Genomic DNA, 21422 nt, shown 5'->3' with positions numbered 1-21422 from the left:
AAAAAAAAAAAAAAAAAAAAAAAAAAACCAGGAAGGACAGAACCCATAAGAGCATCACTTTGAAACAATGGTCTCATATGTAAAATGTATGCTACAGATTGGGGGTGTAGCTCAGTTGGTATAGTTAGTGCTTGTCTAGCATCAGTTCCCAGCACCAGATAAAAACAGGCGTGATGGTCCAGGCTTGTAAGTTTGGACTTGGGAGGCAGAAGCAGAACCAGATGTTCACTGCCAACCCTGGCTAATTAACAAAAACCCAGCCAAAGCTACATGAGACTCTCTCTGAAAAAGAAAAGGCTGGGGGGGGAGGGGGGCTTAACACCCTGGAGAAATGACTCGGCAGTTAAGAATCAACCCCAATCTTTTGGAGGACTAAACGTCAGTTCCAAAGGGAATCCAATGCCTCTCACCTCCATTGCACACACACATACACATACACACACATACACACACACACATATACACACACTTTTTAAAAAAAATTTATAACCATGTATTTAATCTCATCTTCCTCAAGATACCTTTCTATGATTTGATAACCTACTGAGACTCTTCATTATACCCATATAAACCATATCACAGTTAAATAACTATGCATAACTTAGAAATGATAAAAATAACCAATTAACTTGGAAATGAAGTACAAAAATGCTTAAGAAAATTACTTTCAATTACTACTGGTAAATTAAAAGTAGCCATTAAAGAACATGAAAGGCCACAGGGTTTCAATATAAAGGCACGGCTTACCCCACTAACTAACCTGAAACTCCTACCTACCGCTGCTAAGAGACAGAAAAAGTGAGACACATGGTGAGATCAGCTGACTGGCTGTGTCTTGAGCAAACGAACGTCACTCAGCCTTTCCTGAACTGCACAACCTCCATGTCAGGTGCAATGCACAGCCACTTACCGGATACCTGATAGAACATCATTTCCAAAGGACAGAAAACAATTACTCTAAAATTTTTATAAAATTAAGCAAGAAAACAGATACTCTAATTCTCATTCAGGATCTACCTACAAACTGACCTTGTTATTAACTTTATGCTTTGCAGTATAGCATATATTGTTAAACATGTCAGCTGGGGCTGGAGAGATGGCTCAGTGGTTAAGAGCAATGACTGCTCTTCTAGAGGTCCTGAGTTCAATTCCTAGCAACCACATGGTGGCTCACAACCATCTGAAAAGGGATCCAATGCACTCTTCTGGTGTGTCTAAAAACAGCTACAGTGTACTCACAGACATTAAATAAAAATCTTTTTTTAAAAAATTGTTAGCTGCTACAGATCTTTTATTAATTAAAGAAAAAATGTACACCAAATGTGCTGATGCACAACTTTAATCTCAGCACTGAAGGGACTGAGGCACAAGAATCTTTGAGAATTAGAATTCCACACAGTCCACAACAGAAAGTTCTAGGCCAACCAGGTTTATACAGTGAGACCTTAGTACCCTGCCTCCAAACAAAAATACAAAGCTACAAGAGCTGAGAAAGCTGTCTCACTAGGTAAACGTGCTGTCACACAAATATGCAAAAGTGAAGACCTGAGTTCAAATGCCCAGAAGTGATTGTCTGTAATCCCGGTGCACCCACAGAGAGCTAGGAGACAAAGGTAGAGAATCTGCAGAAGCTCACAGGCCAGTACACTGCTGTATGTACCAGAAAAGCAGACTTTCTGGTATGGACCAGAAAAGAGACCGTCTCAAACAGGGTGCAAGGTGAGGACCAACACTCAAGGTGCATGCTGAGCCACATTCACACATAGCAATATGCAGCATGCCTATGCACAATTCTTAAAAGAATTGTTCCAGTAACATGAAGAAAATTCATAAAGAGTTGTATAAACTCAAAAAAGTAATATTTATAAGATCTGGCACATAGATGGCAAAATGATCCCCTTTTTTTGGTCAAAGAAACATTGCCCAAGAAAGGTCTATCAGATTTTCTGATCCTAATCTCATTATTTTCTTTAAAAGCAACTCATTAAAAAAACCTCTATAAAAACGTATTTTACAAGTATGTGGGATGCATTTGTTTCTCTACTAAAACAAGCACAAACTTGAGAAGAGCATATTAACAAGTTGGGAAGAGGGGTAATTAGCATATTGGAGACTAACATTTCTGGCACACGGAACCTAACACAAGAATGTCTATCCTCCAGTCATGAGTCATGGATTAGGCTGCCTCTCTATTTATTGTGAAGCAATCTTTCAGTAAAAGGAGCAGTAGGGAAGAATACAACATGAATAATGACTTGGACAAGTTCCCAGAAAAAAACACAGTGCAGCTAAGTCTGAGAAATGGCAGTCATACTATACACTATCCCAGTGTTCTCTTTTATTAGCTGCTCCCAATCTTAATGTGAGAGCAAGTGAAAGTCACTCTTCAGCTCTCTGTGCTTCCCTGATTTCTGTGACACTGGTCTGTGGGTGTGCACGCAAGCAAGCACACAAAGGCCAACTGCAGAAGCCGCTTCTCTCCTGCCACTGCACATCTCCCAGGGATTAGAACTCAACAGGCTTACTGACACCAAATGTCGCATCCACTGAGCAGCTATCTCAGTAGCTCCAACGTCTTGTCTTTCTTCCTTTTTTTTTTTTACAGGTTTTAGTAATAACGAATAAAAATACATCATAAATGTGATCAAAGCGATGCATCTGTTATATCGTTTTAACTACTGTGTGGTGACACAGAAAGCTGTCTCTTGATACATCCCACCCCAGCACACACAATGACACCAGAAGGCAACACCCTCTTCACTCTTAGCTGAGAAGTCTGCAACCTCCATCACGTGAGGACCACACACAAAGTCGTCCTGGGACCTCTGAACACAACAGAGGCAAACAGCAGAGTTTATGTATACTTAAAAGTTTCACTGCCCAAAACATAAAGTGTCAAATGCCAATGTAAGTCTACATATCTGCCAAGGAAACAGACTTTAGATCAGACAACAAGAAAATCAATAAAGTATCACAGGTCATCATATATTTTGCAACCAATTATGAAAAACCAAACCCAAATGTTAATTGAGCTTGAGTGCTGGACTTTTACTACATACACTTTAAAACAATGAAAATATGTGTGCTCCTCGGCTACTGTAAAACTAACAGAACACAAAAGTGTGAATTCATATGAACTGAAACTAACAACTGTTTTCCAATTATGTAAGAGAACCAATATATGTATGTGGAAAATGAAAGATAATAAACAGAAAAATAAACCTCACAAAATAAAATATGAAGAGTGAGTCCTATAGTTCAGGGTCCACTGTCTTAAGAACCAGAAACTATTGAACATATATGGGGGAACTATTTACAATGCACCCGGAAGGGAACAGATGCAGAGAAAAGGGCGGTGGGGATAAGACTGTAAAGCTAAAGCTATTCCAACAGCAAGATTGAATTCTGAGGTAATGCTGAAATGAGTAACGCACGCTAGGCAGAATGATGGAAATGAATCTGTTCCAATACTGTAAAATAACCATGAAACACAACCTTCAGAAACCATTCCTATGAAATAGTAAACGTTTAATCAGGTAAAAGAATTAGATCTGTAACTTTATGCCTCACTCTTCTCTAATAACAGGCATTTTTTAACCCCTTCAAGATAAACTAGGTAGTGATCTGAGAACTGAGGTGAAGGCAGGAAGCTAACTTTACATTCAAGACCAGTCTAGTTACACAGTGAGAAAGTGTCTCCAAAAACCAAGAGGAAAAACCTTCAACATCTATTTACTAGCTATTAAAACAAGAATACGATCCTTTATGTAATAATGCTTCCAAGTGTCACCAGGTAACAGGGAAGAAGAAACAAGGCACTGTCTTAAAGCACGGACACCCTCTATGCACGGGCTGCACCCCATAGTCCTAGTGCTCCAGAGGAGGAGGCAAGCAATGCTGCAAGCTGGAGACCAGCCTGCTCTAAAAGGTGAGCTCCAGACCACAGAGAGATGAAACCTTATCTCAAGAAATTAGTGATGTGCACAGCACAATACTATAAAACCCCTAAAGCTTTATGATTTTGACTCTTAAACCTACAGGCATTTCATTATACTGCACACATTTTTTTTTTTTCATTTTTTTCGAGACAGGGTTTCTCTGTGTAGCCCTGGCTGTCCTGGAACTCACTTTGTAGACCATGCTGGCCTCAAACTCAGAAATCTGCCTGCCTCGCCTCGCAAGTGCTGGGATTAAAGGTGTGGACCACCAACCACCACCCAGCCTGAACACATTTTCTAATCCTAAAAGAAAAACAGAGGCCAGTAAGATGAGCACATAAAAGCTCTTTGTCAGGCTGGAGAGATGGCTTAGTGGTTAAGAGCACTGACTGTTCTTCCAGAGGTCCTGAGTTCAATTCCCACCAAACACATGGTGACTCACAACCATCTGTAATGGGATCAGATGCCCTCTTCTGGTGTGTCTGAAGATAACAATGTCCTCTGTCACCAAACCTTTTAACCTGAGTTTAATCCCTGAATCCTGCAAGTTGTCTTCTGACCACCATACATGCCCATGGCACACACACACAAATACATGTGTATGAGCACACACACACACACACATTTAAAAAAATAAAACAGGGCTGGAGAGATGGCTCAGTGGTTAAGATCACAGACTGTTCTTCCGAAGGTCCTGAGTTCAAATCCCAGCGACCACATGGTGGCTCAAAACTATCCGTAATAAGATCTGATGCCCTCTTCTGGTGCATCTGAAGACAGCTACAGTGTACTTACATATAATAATAAATAAATCTTTAAATAGGGGGCGGGCGCGTGAGCGGAGGCTTTGGCTGCGTGCAGAGGAGGACTATGAAGCTTCCGAACATCCTGCTCACTGGTACACCAGGGGTTGGAAAAACCACATTAAGCAAAGAACTTGCATCAAGATCAGGTCTGAAGTACATTAATGTGGGAGATCTAGCTCGAGAAGTCTGATCACCGGATATCATGGAGTCTGGCAAGATGGCGTCTCCCAAGAGCATGCCAAAAGATGCACAGATGATGGCACAAATCCTGAAGGATATGGGGATTACAGAATATGAGTCAAGAGTTATAAATCAGATGCTGGAGTTTGCCTTCCGATATGTGACCACAATTCTAGATGATGCTAAAATCTATTCCAGCCATGCTAAGAAAGCTACTGTTGATGCGGATGACGTACGACTGGCAATCCAGTGCCATGCTGACCAGCCTTTCACTTCTCCGCCCCCAAGAGATTTCTTATTAGATATTGCAAGACAAAGAAATCAAACCCCTTTGCCACTGATCAAGCCACATTCAGGTTCCAGACTGCCACCTGATAGATATCGCTTAACTGCCCCAAACTCTAGACTTAAGCCTTTACAGAAAAAGGCACCTACTCCTGCAGGAAGAATAACAGTTCCAAGGTTAAGTGTTGGTTCAGCTTCTAGTAGACTGAGTACTCCCACACTGGGTACACCAACTCCACAAGCCATGTCTGTTTCCACTAAAGTAGGCACTCAATGTCCCTCCCAGGACAGAGGTTCACAGTGCAGATGCCTGCTTCTCAGTCCCTGCTGTAACGGCTTCTATCCCTGCAACATCAGCAGTGCAGAATGCTCTTATTAATCCATCACTAACTGGGTCCAAAAACATTCTTATTACTACTAATATGGTATCACAAAATACAGCCGAGTCAGCAAATGCATTGAAACAAAAACGTGAGGATGAGGATGATGACGATGACGACGATGATGATGATGATGACTATGATAATTTGTAGTCTAGCCTCGATGCATGTAACTTGTATTCTTGGGTCTTAGATCCATTGTACTACAACTTAAAAAGCATGTTAGATGTTTTAAAGCTGTACTTTAGAAAGTGGTATTTCATAAGTATACTTTCTGTGCTTTTTGATTAAAATGTTCAGTTTTACTAGAACTAGTAATGATTTTTCATCAACCTTTATGCATAAAAAATAAAATTGTCATTTATCAGTTTGAAAAAAATCTTTAAATAAACAAATAAATAAATTAATAACAAAAAAAACCAAAAACTCAAGCTGTCATGGTGGCACAAGCCTGAAATTCCAATATCTGGAGGCAGAGGCAAATGGATTGCTAGTTCAAGACTAGCCTCAGCTACTTAGCAGCCCTCTATCTCAAAACAAAATCCTCAATACAGTGATATCACCTCACACCTATCATGACAGCTATTACCAAACAGAAAGAGCAGGGTGAGGAGGCTCATGCATTTAATCCAGCACTCGGGAGGCAGAGGCAGGTCTCTGTGTTGTAAGCCAGCCTGATCAACACATACCAAGTGAGTTCCAGGACATTCAAGGATATATAGTGAGACTCTGCTTTGGAAAAAAGAAAAAGGGCTGGAGAGATGTCTCAGTGTAAGACCACTGACTGCTGCTCTTCCAGAGTTCAGTTCCCAGCAACCACATAGTAACCACAACCATCCGTAATGGGATCCGATGCCCTCTTCTGGTGTGTCTGAATACAGCTACAGCGTACTCACATACATAAAATAAATAAATAAATCTTTTAAAAGAAAGAAAGAAAGAAAGAAAGAAAGAAAGAAAGAAAGAAAGAAAGAAAGAAAGAAAGAAAGAATCCAAAAGGCTTTCCACAAACAATAAGAAAACCAAATACAGCAACTTAGGACCAAAATATAAATTTTAAAAATAGTTACATTTCAATCCTATCTACCCGAACCTTGCCCAGCACATCCCGATCTGGTTCAGGTCTCTGGTTCTGGCCACTTGTCTGTCCCCCTCCACCTAGTCACAGAATTCTGCCCCTAGCCATCCTCTTGTCCTTTCTTGTAGTCCTGTCCTATCTATCCCACAGCTATCACAAAGGACCAGAACTTCAGCATTTCTCCTGTCTCTCTCTCTCTCTCTCTCTCTCTCTCTCTCTCTCTAGGCTCCTGCTCTGGCTCACATGCCCTCTGCCCTCTGCCCCACACGGTTAGAAAACTGTCCATGAGGCTGCCCCCTGTGAGGCCATTACAGCCACTGGGCAGTGGCCATCTCTAGGAAAAGGGAGTAGAGGCACTTAAAACTTTTTTTTTTTTTTTTTTTGGTTTTACCGAGACAGGGTTTCTCTGTGTAGCCCTGGCTGTCCTGGAACTCTCTTTGTAGACCAGGCTGGCCTCGAACTCAGAAATCCGTCTGCCTCTGCCTCCCAGGTGCTGGGATTAAAGGCGTACGCCACCACGCCAGGCTAAAGATTTATTTGTTTGTTTGTTTATTACAGATGGTTGTGAGCCACCATGTGGTTGCTGGGAATTGAACACAGAACCTCCGGGAGCACAGTCAATGCTCTTAACCGCTGAGCAATCTCTCCAGACCCCCTAAATGTATTTACATTTATTATTTTTTTAAAGATTTATTTATTTATTTATTACATGTAAATACACTGTAGCTGTCTTCAGACACACCAAAAGAGAGTGTCAGATCTCATTATGGATGGTTGTGAGCCACCATGTGGTTGCTGGGAATTGAACACAGAACCTCCGGGAGCACAGTCAATGCTCTTAACCGCTGAGCAATCTCTCCAGACCCCCTAAATGTATTTACATTTATTATTTTTTTAAAGATTTATTTATTTATTTATTACATGTAAATACACTGTAGCTGTCTTCAGACACACCAAAAGAGAGTGTCAGATCTCATTATGGATGGTTGTGAGCCACCATGTGGTTGCTGGGATTTGAACTCAGAACCTTTAGAAGAGCAGTCAGTGCTCTTAACCACTGAGCCATCTCTCCAGCCCATAAGCCAGCTACTTTTTAAAGCATATGGTTGGCTTTACTTCAGTTTTGTCTACTATTTAAAAAATACAATCATAAAAAAACTTCAAAACCTACATGTAGCTTAGCAAAGTTTCTTTTGATTTTGAGTTAGATATCATTCGCAATTTCAAATCATGAAAAACAGAAACAGAAGAAAAGTCCATGGTAGTGGAGCACGCTTTTAGTCCCAGCTCTCAAGTGGCAGAGGCAGGCAAATCTCTGAGTTCGAGGTCATCCAGGTCTATAGAGTGAGTTGCAGGACAGCTTTGGCTGCATGGAGAAACCCCATCTCAAAAAACAAACAAACAAAACAAAACCAAAACAAACAAAACCCACAGAAAAGAAAAAGATAAAGTTGTCTCTCCTCTTCTTCCCTCCTCCTCCTCCTCCCAAATTAACTTCAAGGAATTCTTGAAATCCAATTCAATGCTGTTGCTCATCTTCCTGCCTTATCACTTCTTTTGCATAACACGTTCCTTTTATCATTACAAGCTAAGCATCTAGGCTCCGAACAGCATGGCATCATCCAAACCAAGTAAGCACAGCCTAAGGGAGATGTGAGCTATTCAGGAACCTCTAAGCTCAGTTCTCTAACACCCTGAGCCGGGGACCATGGTACAAGCCTATGGCCTGAGCACTTACGGAGAGTGAAGCAGCAGCCACAGCGGTGGCTCAATGGATAAGAGCACTAAGTACTTTTCCAGAGGATCTGGGTTCAACTCTCAGAACCCACACAGTAGCTCACAACTGTCCTTAACTCCAGTTTCGGGGATCCAATGCACTCCTAGACTCTGTGGGGCACCAGACTTACATGTGGTGCACAGATATACATGCAAGAAAAACACTAAAATAAAATAAAATAAAAATATAAGAGATAGGAGTGGGAGAACCACAGAATTCGAGGCAGCCTGGTTGGTATACCTGGTGAGAGCTTGTCTCAAAACAAAGAGAAAATGTAAACACTATATACAACCAATTAAAGAGAATAACCACAAATGTTTTAAAATGTTATCAAAAAGAACATTTAATAGGAGAAAGCCATCTATAGAGTTTTCTTCTAAGGTATATAAATTACCAATAAATACATGAAAAGATGTTAAATATCAGAAGCCAATAGGAAAATAAAACTCTCTCAAGAAACCATTTCCACTAGAACAGTTATTCAAAGAACAGAGAGGGTTGGTGGACAGCTTGGAAGGAAGAAGTGCTAAGCTTGGTGATTTAAATAAGTCTCATCCCCAGGACCCACCTAACGGGGAACTGTAAGCAACATGGCACTTCGAGTACACATAGGCATGCGTGCACACACACACGCACACAAATAAATTCCAAGTTCTTAAAAGAGAGAGAGAACAACGAGTAACAGCAAACAGATGGGAGGCTGTACGTCAGCCATGCTCCGGTACATACGCTGGATCAGCGAGTCTCTGAGAAAGAGATGGACAGCAATGAGGACCAAGACCAAGAAACCCCAACTCAAAAACAAAAACAAAACCCAGGACATGACATTGAGGAGGTGGTCTGAGAGGAAGCATTACGGGAGAGGCAAGGGAGGGGTTGGAGGAGAAGAGGAGAAGAGAGTCCGACAAATACAAAGCACACTCAATGCATACATGCAGTTCTCCAAGAATACAATCTTTTTAAAGACAGACAAGTCGAACACCAACACTTGGTAAAAATGTAGAATGGTGCACCCAATGTACAACACATCTTGTCAGCTTCTCACAACGTTCTATATTGGAATTACCATATGCCTGAGCAATTCTACGTCCTAGGTATACACTCAAAACAGACACAGACATATGCTCAAACAAAAATGTGTATACATATTTACATTATTCGTAGGTACCAGAAAGTAGAGAGAACACAAATTTTCAGTAATAGGTAAACAAAATGTGGCCGTACTATCATCCATTCACAATAGGGAAATATTAGCCCATACTGCAACATGGTATACCTTATTAAGTACCATGCGGAGTTAAACAGGTCAATCATAAAAGGCCAGATTGTTTACCATTCACCGACAGAAGGCAGAGAGTGCGTGCCAGAATTGAGAGAGGAAAGAATGAATAAAGACTCCAAAGGTTGGGGCTCCTTTAGGGGATGAACATCTTCCAGGATTAGACAGTAGTAACAGTTACAAAATACTCAATGTACTAAAACAGGCTAAATGGTTTTTTGTTTTTGTTTTTTCCTTTATTGAAACAGAGACTCTATATGAAACCTTGGATGGCCTGGAATCTGCCATGTAAACCAGACATGCCTCAAATTTAGAGGTCCACATGCCTCTGCCTCCTAGGTGTTAGCTGGGATTAGAGGCTCAATCTATCAGGCCCTGCTTCTTTTTCCTCCTCCTCCTCTTCCTTTTCTTTTTTTTTTTTTTTTTTTTTTTTGGTTTTTTCGAGACAGGGTTTCTCTGTGTAGCCCTGGCTGTCCTAGAACTCACTCTGTAGACCAGGCTGGCCTCGAACTCGGAAATCCGCCTGCCTCTGCCTCCCGAGTGCTGGGATTAAAGGTGTGCGCCACCACGCCTGGTCCTTTTCTCCCTCCTCCTCCTTTCCCTGTCTTTCTCCTTCCTTCCTCCTCTTCCTGTGACTCCTTCTCCTCCTTCTTTTGAGTTTTCTATTTTCAATTGTGTCTGCGGGTGGACACGTGCACAAAGTGAAGGTGTGCATGGAGACCAGACCTCAGATCCCCTGAACTTTGAGTTATAGTTACTTAATTGTGACCTCCCCACCCTGGGGACCAAACCCAGGTTCTCTATACAAACAGTATGCTCTCTTAATGACGAACCATTTCTCTACCCCCAGGCCTTAAAACGCTGTGTCCAAGAGACCTTCTTGTCTCAGTCTCCCACCTAGCTACATAGAATTATGAATTTTGTTACTTAGAGTCTACCTTATTAGAAAAAAGCATATTGTGCACGTATTTTTTAAATACACTATAAGAAAGTAAACCAAAATACTAACAATACTTACCTCCACATATCCACAAATAATTTATTTTTCTCTTGTTTTGATATTGTCTTAACACTAGGTCTCAATATGTGACCCAAGCTAACCTCGAACTATCTGTCCCCCAGTCTCAACTTCTTCAATTTTGAGATTAACGTATGCACTATCATACTTAACTCCTCCTTATTTTTCTAAAATCCCTCCCTAACTTTCCTTACTGTCACTTTTATATACTGGTTTTTAGGTTATGTAAATTAAAACATTTATGATATTTGAAACTGGTTTAAGAGATGAGATTTTGGTATGTTGCCCGGGCTGGCACAGAACCCCAGACTGAAGCTATCCTTCCTTCTCAGCCCAAAGCAGCCAGGACTACAAGTGCAGGGTTTAAAACAAAGGGCTTTTGCTTATTCCCAATACATGATATTTACACTTGTGCTTTTTAAAACAAAAAGGGTTTATAAAGTCTGAGAATTTCATACAATGTATTTTGATGCTAATCTCCCTCCTTCACTTCCACATCCCACTCCCCTCCTGGCCCACTGACTCCCTGCTCTCATACGCCTCCCTGCAAGCATACAGCAGCAGCAGTCTGTGCTGACCAACAAACTCCTTTTGGGTGTGGTACCTACCCCAGAGTGAGATCAAAAGACTAGCATTCACACCATAAAGAAAGCTGCCTCTCCCTCTCACAAAATCTCCTCAGCTCTGAGACTCCATGCCATCCCATCTTCTCCATTCTGGGATTCTGTGATTTGAATTAGCCCAGGCTTTAACGTGCTGTAACAACTGCTCTACGCACCTGTGCAGATACAAATGCCTTCTTTATGTCCAGAAAATTTTCCTTGAAGGAACCCACCACTTCTGGCTCCTCTAATTACACAGTACTTTTATCACTTTAAGTGGGAAATGTATACACAGCAAATAGATTTTCCAACATAATTTCTAAAGTCCTCCTCTTGCATGTGAGTCCTTGGGTTGAACCCTGTCTTTCTTTCGCCCCAGATTTCCATCTCACAGAAACTGTGGTTAGTTAGTAATCTGTTCTGAGCATGGCAGCCTGGTTTCGCAAACAGATTACGCCCCTCCTCTGTCTTTTTAGTATTACCTGTGTCACAACACTGGCCTCATGGAAGAAATCAAACGCTAGTAAAGAATTAATTAATTGGCACAAATGGAAGAACAATGAGAGGAATTCATGTGCCCATGGACAGAAAACAGGCAGACAATGGGTGTGCTAATGAACAGGACAGGAATGGATGAATGGTCAGACAGGCTGGTGGATGACATATGGGCAGGTAGAGACTGTTCAGAAATTACTATCCTAGGACTGACAAGATTGTCTTTGCTAAGTGGTCTAGCTCCTGTGTATCACTGTATCTGCTTAGCATGCCTCGCCTCTATTGTCACACTGGCTTTTAGTTCTGCAGGGGATTAAACGTAAACTTCTTCATACTAAACTGTCTCTTGTCTCTTGTTAGTCATTTAGGGGAAAAAACTTTAAAAAGCAATATAGCTGGAAATAAATACAGCAAATTTACTTAGTTGGGGAAATATGAAAGACACCTTGCATTTTCTCAACTACATCTTTAATTCAAAGGCAGCACAATACTTAAAATTGCAGAATTCAGCACATTCCTGTAGCCCTTGAAAGTCCCTATACTGGTAAGTAAAATAAATGTGTCTCTAAAAGTTAAACTAGAAAAATATTTCCACTATCTTAGTGTAACATGAGATTGTAGGAAAACCTAAGAAGGAAAACAGTACATAGTAATAAAATATGACTATAGTGGCACTTGACTGGAATCCCAGCACTCAAGAAGCAGAGGCAAGTAGATCTCTCTACATTCTGGATAGCTTCAGGGCTACCTAGAGAACTGCAGATGAGTCAGGACTACATAATGAGACACTGTCTCAAAAAAGCTGAACAAATAAATCCTAACAACAACAACAACAACAACAAAAGAATTCCTAGCCAGGAAGAGCACTTGCTATCCACACCTGAGGACTTCAGTTCAATCCCCAGAACCCACTACCTCCTCCTCTTCCTCTTCCTCTTCCTCTTCCACCCCACCTCCTCCTCTTCCACTACCTCTTCTTCATCCTCATCCTCCACCCCTACAACCTCCTCCTCCCCCTCCTCCTCCACCCTCACTATCTCCTCTTCCTCCTCCTCCTCCCCCACCATCTTCTCTCCCTCCTGTACCTCCTCCTCCTCCCCTTCCTCCTCCATCCCCAACACCTCCCCCTCCTGCACCACCTCCTCCCCATGTTCATCTTCCATCCCCACCACCCCCTCCTCCTCCTGCCCCATCTCCACCCCAGATAAGAGAGTTGGGGGTAGGGGTGGATGTACGACAGTGTGCCTCTGTAATCTCAGCACTCCTACAAACAAGGACAAGAGAAGCTTAGAAAGTTTGCAAACTATTAAGTTTCAAACCTGGGGACAAGCCTAGTTGACCTATGAAGGCAGACCTGGCCTCCAGGTTCTCCCCCATCCCTCAGCCCCTACCTGTTACAGGGTGTGGCTGCCATACCCAGCCCTCTACCTTGAACTCTGCAGCCCCTCCCCACCCCCAGAGGCTCATCAGACATTCTAGTTACCTGGCTGCTGCACTTGGCTCCCGTCTTCCACAAGGTTCAAGGTCACAACCACTCTGGACTCTCCCAGGTGTCCTGCCCTCACTATGCTCTCCCACATACCTATAATAAACTTTCTCTTCCACCTAAGAACAGTCATGCCTTTCCTTTTATTTCTTTTCTTTATTCACTAACTAGGCCAGACTATAATCACAGAAGCAGAAAGGAAACACTGTCCTCAACAAGGTGGAAGAAGAGAACCTAGGCCAGAAAACCTCTAACTCCACAAGCAGCTGGGCCATGAACATGCTCAGTTCCTACACTACGAGCACACTCTATGTCTGTCTGTCAGACACTATCACTGTCTGTCTGTCTGTCTGTCTGTCTGTCTGTCTGTCTGTCTCTCTCTCTCTCTCTCTCTCTCTCTCTGTGCCTTTCTCGCGCTCTCTCTCTCTCTCTCTCTCTCTCTCTGTCTCACACACACTTTAAAAGCTATTTATAAAACAAACAAAAAAACTGCTCATAGCAACAATACTGGAAGCTCCTAAAACAAAAACAAACAAACAAAAAAATTCAGAATCTTGAATTCAATTCATAATAAATAAATCCTAAGCCTTACTGAAAACCAAACTGGTATCTAGGAAATTAAAATAAAGGAAAAATCTCTCAGAACACAGGTGTAGTGAGGGCTGAACACTGACAACAAATTTAAGCCACACTGAAGGGAGAATGGAGAAGGGAGGCTGGTTAATGAGCATACCTGAAGAAGGACACAGGGAGAAAAGCCATCAAATCAATAATGGGATGGAAGAACTTGCCTGTAACCCAGCTCTTGGGAGGTAGAGACAAGCAAAGAGGAGCTCAAGACCAGCCTTAGAGGTCCAGCAGGCCGGAGGCCCACTTGGGCTACATGAGACCGTGAAACACCACTCAAATGCTGAAAGGGCTCACAAAAGGATCTCCACGTGGCAGGAGTGGAAAACCAGGAGCAGAATATGAGAACAGTAGGGCTAAAGCTACTCACTGAAAATTTTAACCTCCAAGTTAAATTAAGTGCAGTTATCTACCCATATAAGCAAACAGTATTAAAGACACAAGAGACAAAGCCAGATGAGGAAAGAGACCTGATTTCCCAGACATTCATAAATGTTACAGAATCATAAATAAATTGAGAAGCCCTTAAAGAATACAAATGGGAAAGGAGGAGAACTGGAAGGGGTGAAGAGAGGAGAGGCTTTGGTCTGGAGGTAGTGTATGAGAGAATAAATAAAAATGTGTATATCAAAAAAGAATAAAAACAAGAACAAAGTTCAAATAAAGAAAATTCCCACATATTCCCCTGTATTCTAGAAAACATGAAGCAGCACATGAAGCAGGGCTTCTCTGTGTAGCCCTGGCTGTCCTGGAACTCCCTCTGTAGACCAGGCTGGCCTCGAACTCAGAAATCCGCCTGCCTCTGCCTCCTGAGCACTGGGATTAAAGGCATGTGCCAAGAATAAAATTTTAATAACTAATAGTTCTAAAAATTCTATGCATAGCCAAAATTGCCAACCAAGTATGAAAATAAAGTACATTATTACACATATAAGAACTCAGAATGTCTATCCTATATGAATGAAAAACCTAAGGCACACAGGCATGAGCACACACACAAATAAATTTAATAAAAACTTTTATACTGTTAAGGACTGGGAACACAGCTCGATGTAATATCAGTCAAACATGCACAATGCTTTAGAGGTTTTTTTTAAAAAATCATCATATTTACTTGTTTATATATTTATGCATATATTTCTTTCTTGTGTGTACGAGTGTGGTTGTACATGTGCCACAATTTATGTATGAAAGTCAGTGGAATCAGTTTCTCTTCCCACCTGTGGGTCTCAAAGACTGAACTCAGGCACCAAGCACCGTTACAGCCTACACATCCACTGGAACCCCAAAGCCACAGGTTTGATCCCAAACCATATACTAAAATAAAGCAGGGCTAGCACTAGTATTTACTTCTGAGAAGTAAAGAGAAATTGGAAAAAGACAGTACAATGGAAAGCTTCTACTTTTCATTTTATGTACAACTACACTGTTGAAGGTTTGGTTTTTACTGTGTACAGCTATTACTTACCAATTTTAATAGAATAAAAACAAAAATATTCCTATTAAAAGATCAACAAACAACACTGGTTCCACACGTCACATAAGATCCTGTTATGTGCTGCTACATAATGAAATTTCAGTCAATGATAAATCACACTTATTGGTGGTCCCACAACACAAGGGAGCTGACAATGTCCTACTTCCTAGGGGCACGACAGCAGCACAGCGCAGTGCAGCATAGCACTCAAGGTCAACTCTATCTGAGGTGGCTGTGACTATTTAACATCTAGACAATTCTCAACCTATGGGATCATGACCATTGACTGGAAGTTGGACAAACCTTTTACAGGAGTCACATATCAGATGTCCTGCACACCAGATATTTATATTACGATTCATAGCAGTAGCAAAATGACAAGTATGAAGTAGCCACAAAACTAACCGGGGTAGGAGGGGTCTCACAACATGGGGAACTATGTTAAAGGGTCTCGGCATTAGGAAGGTTAAGAACCACTGGTCTAGAGGAAAAGGTGAATTCTTAGTTGCTAAAAAACTGGATTTTGCCGGGTGTGGTGGCACACGCCTTTAATCCCAGCACTGGGGAGGCAGAGGAAGGCGGATTTCTGAATTCGAGGCCAGCCTGGTCTACAAAGTGAGTTCCAGGACAGCCAGAGCCACACAGAGAAACCCTGTCTCGGAAAAAACAAAAACAAAAACAAAAACAAAAACAAAAACAAAAACTGGATTTTAACTTTTGCCTTCTCAGTGGATTACTGGTGGTGGTGGTGGTGGTGGTGGTGGTGGTGGTGGTGGTGGTGGTGGTGGAGGAAAGTGGGAAGGGTAGCTGCTGAGAAACAGGCAGAGGGCCCCATCTCTCTGTGCCCAGACCACCCTTGAACTAGGGCCCTCCTCCAGCTCCTGCAAGCGGAATAACAGGCAATTATCAAGACAGTAGCATACTTATTTTCAATAAGTTCAAGGGTCAGGGACAGTGAGATAGCTCAGAAGGCTCAAGGTGCTCTCCTCCAAGCATGGCGATCTTTCAACCCCAGTAGCCACATGGTAGGAGGCAAGAACAGACCCCCACATTGCCCTCTGACCCCACATGTGCTCGCAGTCACACACATACACAAGCATACACACATAATTTTAACTCAGCTCAGCAGGCTAAAGGACACTTGCTATTGCTCTCCCAAAACCTGAGTTCAGTTCCTAGCTCCCAGGTCTAGTAGCTCAGAGTTACCTGTAATTTCACCTCTACAATGCCCCAGGCCTTCCCCTAGTCTCAAGGACACGACCTACATACACAGAATGGATACACATAAAAATTAGATAAATCTTTATAAAAAGAGTAAAATATGCTCACCAGTCCTAAGTCAAAAGCAGGATGCAGCAGCAATGCTTTTCTCAAAAGTAAAATTTCATTTTGTACCATAAAATCTTTCTTTCATACAGGGCTGGGAACTGAACCTCAAGCACATGCGCCAAGAGCTCACAGACTTGGACAGCATTCCTGACCTCCTGCAGTGTGGTTACTATTAACTGTGCCTTTAAAAGTGACTTAAAACACTGGGGAAACTCACTCTATAGACCAGGCTGGTCTTGAACCCAGAGATCTACCTGCCTCCTGAGGACTAGGATTAAAGGCGTGCACACCCACTTCCTGACTAGTTCGTTTTTTACTTGCTTGCATATTTGTTTATGTAGACCTATAATGCTTAAGGAACTTAGATTCCTTCCTCTTTCCTTCCTCAACTCCCTCTCTCCATACCTTTTTTTGTAGCTGAGGATGACCTTGAATTCCAATATTTTTATAAATGACTTTCTTTTAAAAGCTTTATGCACCTGTGGGCTGTCAAATGTATCTTGAGGCTGTACACGTCATACCTAAATAACAAGGTGACAAAGGCCCCTTTGCCATGAGGGCTGTGGTAAACCCACAATGCACAGGGATACAGTAAACAGACAAAAGCTGTTTCTGGAGCTCAAGAATTTACCATCAACTACTGTTGCCTTTTCTATTTTTACATAGAAAATACAGTTTCAAGTCTTAGCAAGAAAGCTGTGCTTTTCCTTGTAGTGAGACTTACTGTATTTTTGTTTGATCCTTACAAGAGAGGACCTATTATATTTGAAACTAAAGACATTTTATGAAGATACTAATTATCTAATGACTCTAAAGGCTTTTATTTCTGTGATCCATCACTCACTCCTGCAGAACTCAAACCTCAATTTAAAAAAAATGACTGCTACGCACTGGCATCCTGAATTACATCCTGATCTCTCTCTTGAGATGCTCTTTTATCCTGCACAGTGTGTGCTCCAAACAGCTATTACAGGAAGTGTTGGACGGTCAGCTATTTATACACGGACAAAATCTTTAAAATAGCATCACTGGCTAACTCTGCCTGGTTCCAGACCAAAAATGCTATTTTTAAGAAATGGCTGAGTTAGTTACTTAAATTTAAAATGCATTCTAAAAATAATATTTCTTGTCACTTTGTTTTAGAACCAAAAGGAAGTACTAACATTGTCCAGCTACATAACAGGATAACAAGCTCATCCTTTCAAACACTGACTTGTGGTAATTCTTGGTTTGGGGAGGATTTGTTTGTTTGTTTTTGAGACAAGGCCTCACTGTGTAGCTCTGGCTGGCCTGGAACTTGCTATGTATACCAGGGTAGATTCAGAGAGATCTGCCTGCCTCTATGCTCCACTGCTGAGATGAAAAGTCTTTGCCACAGTGAGCAAAACTCAGTTTTTAATACCCAAATATTCCAAAGAGACCTAAGTACTGTAACTCTAGTGACAGCACCAAGAAATCTTCAAACTGTAATATAGTAACTTAAAATAGTCATACCGACTTCTAACCCAGACCATCCTGAGCATTTTTCAAAACACAAGCTTACCATTTAATATCATATATTAACCTCTTATCTGGTATATCAAGTCCCAAAAAGTGAGAGAAAGTAGAAACACTTCCTTCACCAACACTGACAACACTGTATTTTACAACGCATTCTAGTTAAAACTCTGTATTACTAAGCATTCTAGTTAAAACTCTGTATTACTAAAACAACAGTATCTGAAAGCATTTGCATGTCCTGCGGCAAACAAATAACTCATTACTTATCTGTATCAATATCTCAAAAGCCACTTCTTAATCTCCACTGTTTAGATATATGTCTTGTACATAATAGTATTAGCAAACAATCTCAAGTCATTACTTCCAAAGGTAAAGCTTTTCTAGGAATTTAACTCACATATTAATATTGCACTTACTGGGATATTCACTAGGTTAGTACTAGCAAAAAACTACAACAATTCTAAAGTTCCATCAAGAAGGCTAGTTAAATTATGTGTCAATAAAATAGAAAACAAAACTATTAAGACGTACATGTTTATACGTAAGATATGCAATGATCAGTCTTCAAGTTGTTAAAATTTAAAAAGAAAAATATGCAGACCACAGCATTTATCATATCAAACGGCATGCTTGATATATACACCAAAGAAAACACATCCAGAATCTGCCTCCAGAGAGGAAAGTGTATGACAGAAGATCAGCACCCTCACTGCCTCCTTTCCCATGCCCTTGCAATTACTAGCTAAACATTCTTCATTTTACAGGATACTTTAAGATTTATTTTTATTTTTTGTGTATGAGGGTTTTGCCTACATGTATGTATATATGTATGTATTCTTTTTTTGGGGAGGCAGAGGCCGACGGATTTCCGAGTTTGAGGCCAGCCTGGTCTACAAACTGAGTTCCAGGACAGCCAGGGCTACACAGAGAAACCCTGTCTCGAAAAACCAAAAAAAAAAAAAAAAAAAAAGCACAGAAGAAAGAATTCACACACTAGCAAAAGCCGGTTTGGTCTAGGAAGGAAAAATGCTTACTATTCCAAAAGAACTCTGCTCTTTCTCAACATCTACTAAAGGAAACCATAAGGTATGGTAGCATGCACCTGTGTGCCCAGCACTCTGAAGTCTGCAGCAAAAAGAATGGGGAGTTGGAGACCAGCCTGGACTATAGATTAAGCCTTTGCCTCAAAAAATCAAAGGGAGGCAATTAAACGTATACCTTCTTAGGAAAAAAAAACTAATATACACACAGATTGGAGGGTGGGGGAGAGTGGCAAGACTGACTAGCGCTAGAACTGGAAATATAGTGAAGTAGCTCCTGTGCCTGCCTAACCTGCACAAAGCCTTGGGTTTGACCTGTATTAACCAGGTGTTGAGGCTTGTGCCTATAATGCTAGCACGGAAGGGCAAGGTGGAGAGATCAGAAGTTCAAGTTTAGGTTAGCCTAAAATCAATAGTTAGTCCTATAGAAATATATCAAATCACCTAACTCATATAACTTTGCCATTAATTTCATGCCAGGTGTGGTGGCACATACCTTTAATCTCAGCACACAGCAGATAGAGATGGAGATCTCTGTGAGTCTCTAAAACTGCACACAAGTTTGTGTGTGTGTGTGTGTGCGCGCGCACGCACGCGCGCGTGTGTATAATTTCATTTTGGGTTGTATAATTTCATTTTGGGTTTTTTTTTTTCCTTTTTAGGTTTTTCGATACAGGGTTTCTCAGTGTAACCCTGGCTGTCCTGGAACTCACTCTGTAGACCAGGCTGGCCTTGAACTCTGAAATCCACCTGCCTCTGCCTCCCAAGTGCTGGGACTAAAGGCGTGCGCCACCACGCCCGGTTCAATTTGTTCTTAAGGTCATGAAAGCATGTTTACCACTTTATGGGATTTTTAAAATTCAACAATTTGGGTCTGTTTCCAACAGGGTCTCATGTGGCCCAGGTTGGAGCTGAAGCTGTTTCTCCTTCCTCTGCCCCCTGAGTGCTGGGTGGAGTATGTGCCACTACACACAGTTCAACATAGTTTTTGACTGTGTATAAATACCCAACTGTGTATACTAGACACCGAAGCTAACAACTTTGAAAGACTGCAACATCTTTGATAGTGAAACTGTATCTGTAAGGAGGAACAGAAGCACAGCTAAGTCCATTGAATGGCTGAGGGGAGACTTCCGGCAGAACGCAAATAGAGCTGGGTACTGAAATATAAACAAGAGGTGGCGGGATGTGTAAGGATAAAGAAATGAGTAAGAGGACTGTCAGTGATGACCCCATCCTAGGTGAAACATAAATGTCAGACAGGGAAGACCTAAGTCCTAGAAAATGTAGTTCAGCACGACAAATCAGTTCAGGATCCGACTGCAGACGTCTTCTGAAGTCAAATTAGGGACTGCAGGGTAGGTCTGACCCTGTTATACATAAGAAGGAATGTATAATTGTCCTAAACAAAATATAACTGACTTTATTTTCAGCAAATAGAACAATGGCAGCATCTTGGATCTCAGTCTACAGTGAGAAAAGACCAAAGGTAGACACCAGTTCAGCAGAAGGACCACAGTGGTGACACAGGGGACCAGGGTAAGTCAGGAAGCTAAGCAGCTATGCAGATACACTCTTCTGTTGTTCTGCTGCTCTGGGGATTGACTTCAGAGCCTTGGGCAAGCTACCAACTTTACCCCAAATACCTCCTCCTCTGCACTCCTTTTTTAAATGTTCCTTTCCTGTAGTTTTTTCCCCCATATTTCTGACATGGGTGGTCTGGGGGTGTTTTTTTGTTTTTGTTTTTGTTGTTTGGTTGATTGGTGTTTTGTATTGTTTTGTTTACATGAAATAAGTGTTTAGATAAAATTACCCAAGATAGAGGCCAAATGGCCTTTTTTTGCTTTCTTCTCATTAGGAAGGAAAATACATAACAAAATACTAGACTCCTGTCTGGGCTTCAGGCTTCCTAAGTGCTGTGTGACAGTGAGTTAACAACCTCTTGGAGCCCTGAGCTCCCCCTGTGTAAAAAGAGACAGTTGAGCTAGATGACCTAAAGCTCTTGACAGTTAGAGAATACTATTTATCATCACAGAGCTAACTACCTAAACTTCTGGAAGCCACCAATCAAAATGCAAACACAAAAATCTACAAACCAACTGTGGAAACTCCATTAAAAACAGAC

The 21422-nt window shown here is 41.5% G+C and overlaps 1 protein-coding gene and 1 pseudogene across 5 annotated transcripts in view; one reads left to right on the top strand and one right to left on the bottom strand.

Moving 5' to 3' along the window:
- The window catches only part of Cdk19 (cyclin dependent kinase 19), a 126960-nt gene that overhangs the window by 100607 nt on the left and 4931 nt on the right, over positions 1 to 21422 (bottom strand). Inside the window, exon 1 of one of the 5 annotated variants that reach the window (XM_029542266.1) lies at positions 13322 to 13678. The exons of the other annotated variants lie outside the window; for them this stretch is intronic. The gene's annotated coding sequence lies outside the window, so the exon portion shown is untranslated. Of the gene's footprint in view, positions 1 to 13321; positions 13679 to 21422 lie in introns of those variants that run through there. 5 annotated transcript variants of the gene reach the window in all.
- On the top strand, positions 4806 to 5742 carry LOC110326279 (annotated as a pseudogene).

This window comes from Mus pahari, chromosome 9, assembly GCF_900095145.1.
Source record: "Mus pahari chromosome 9, PAHARI_EIJ_v1.1, whole genome shotgun sequence".
Classification (NCBI taxonomy): domain Eukaryota; kingdom Metazoa; phylum Chordata; class Mammalia; order Rodentia; family Muridae; genus Mus; species Mus pahari.
This window is presented reverse-complemented; position numbering and strand designations above follow the sequence as displayed.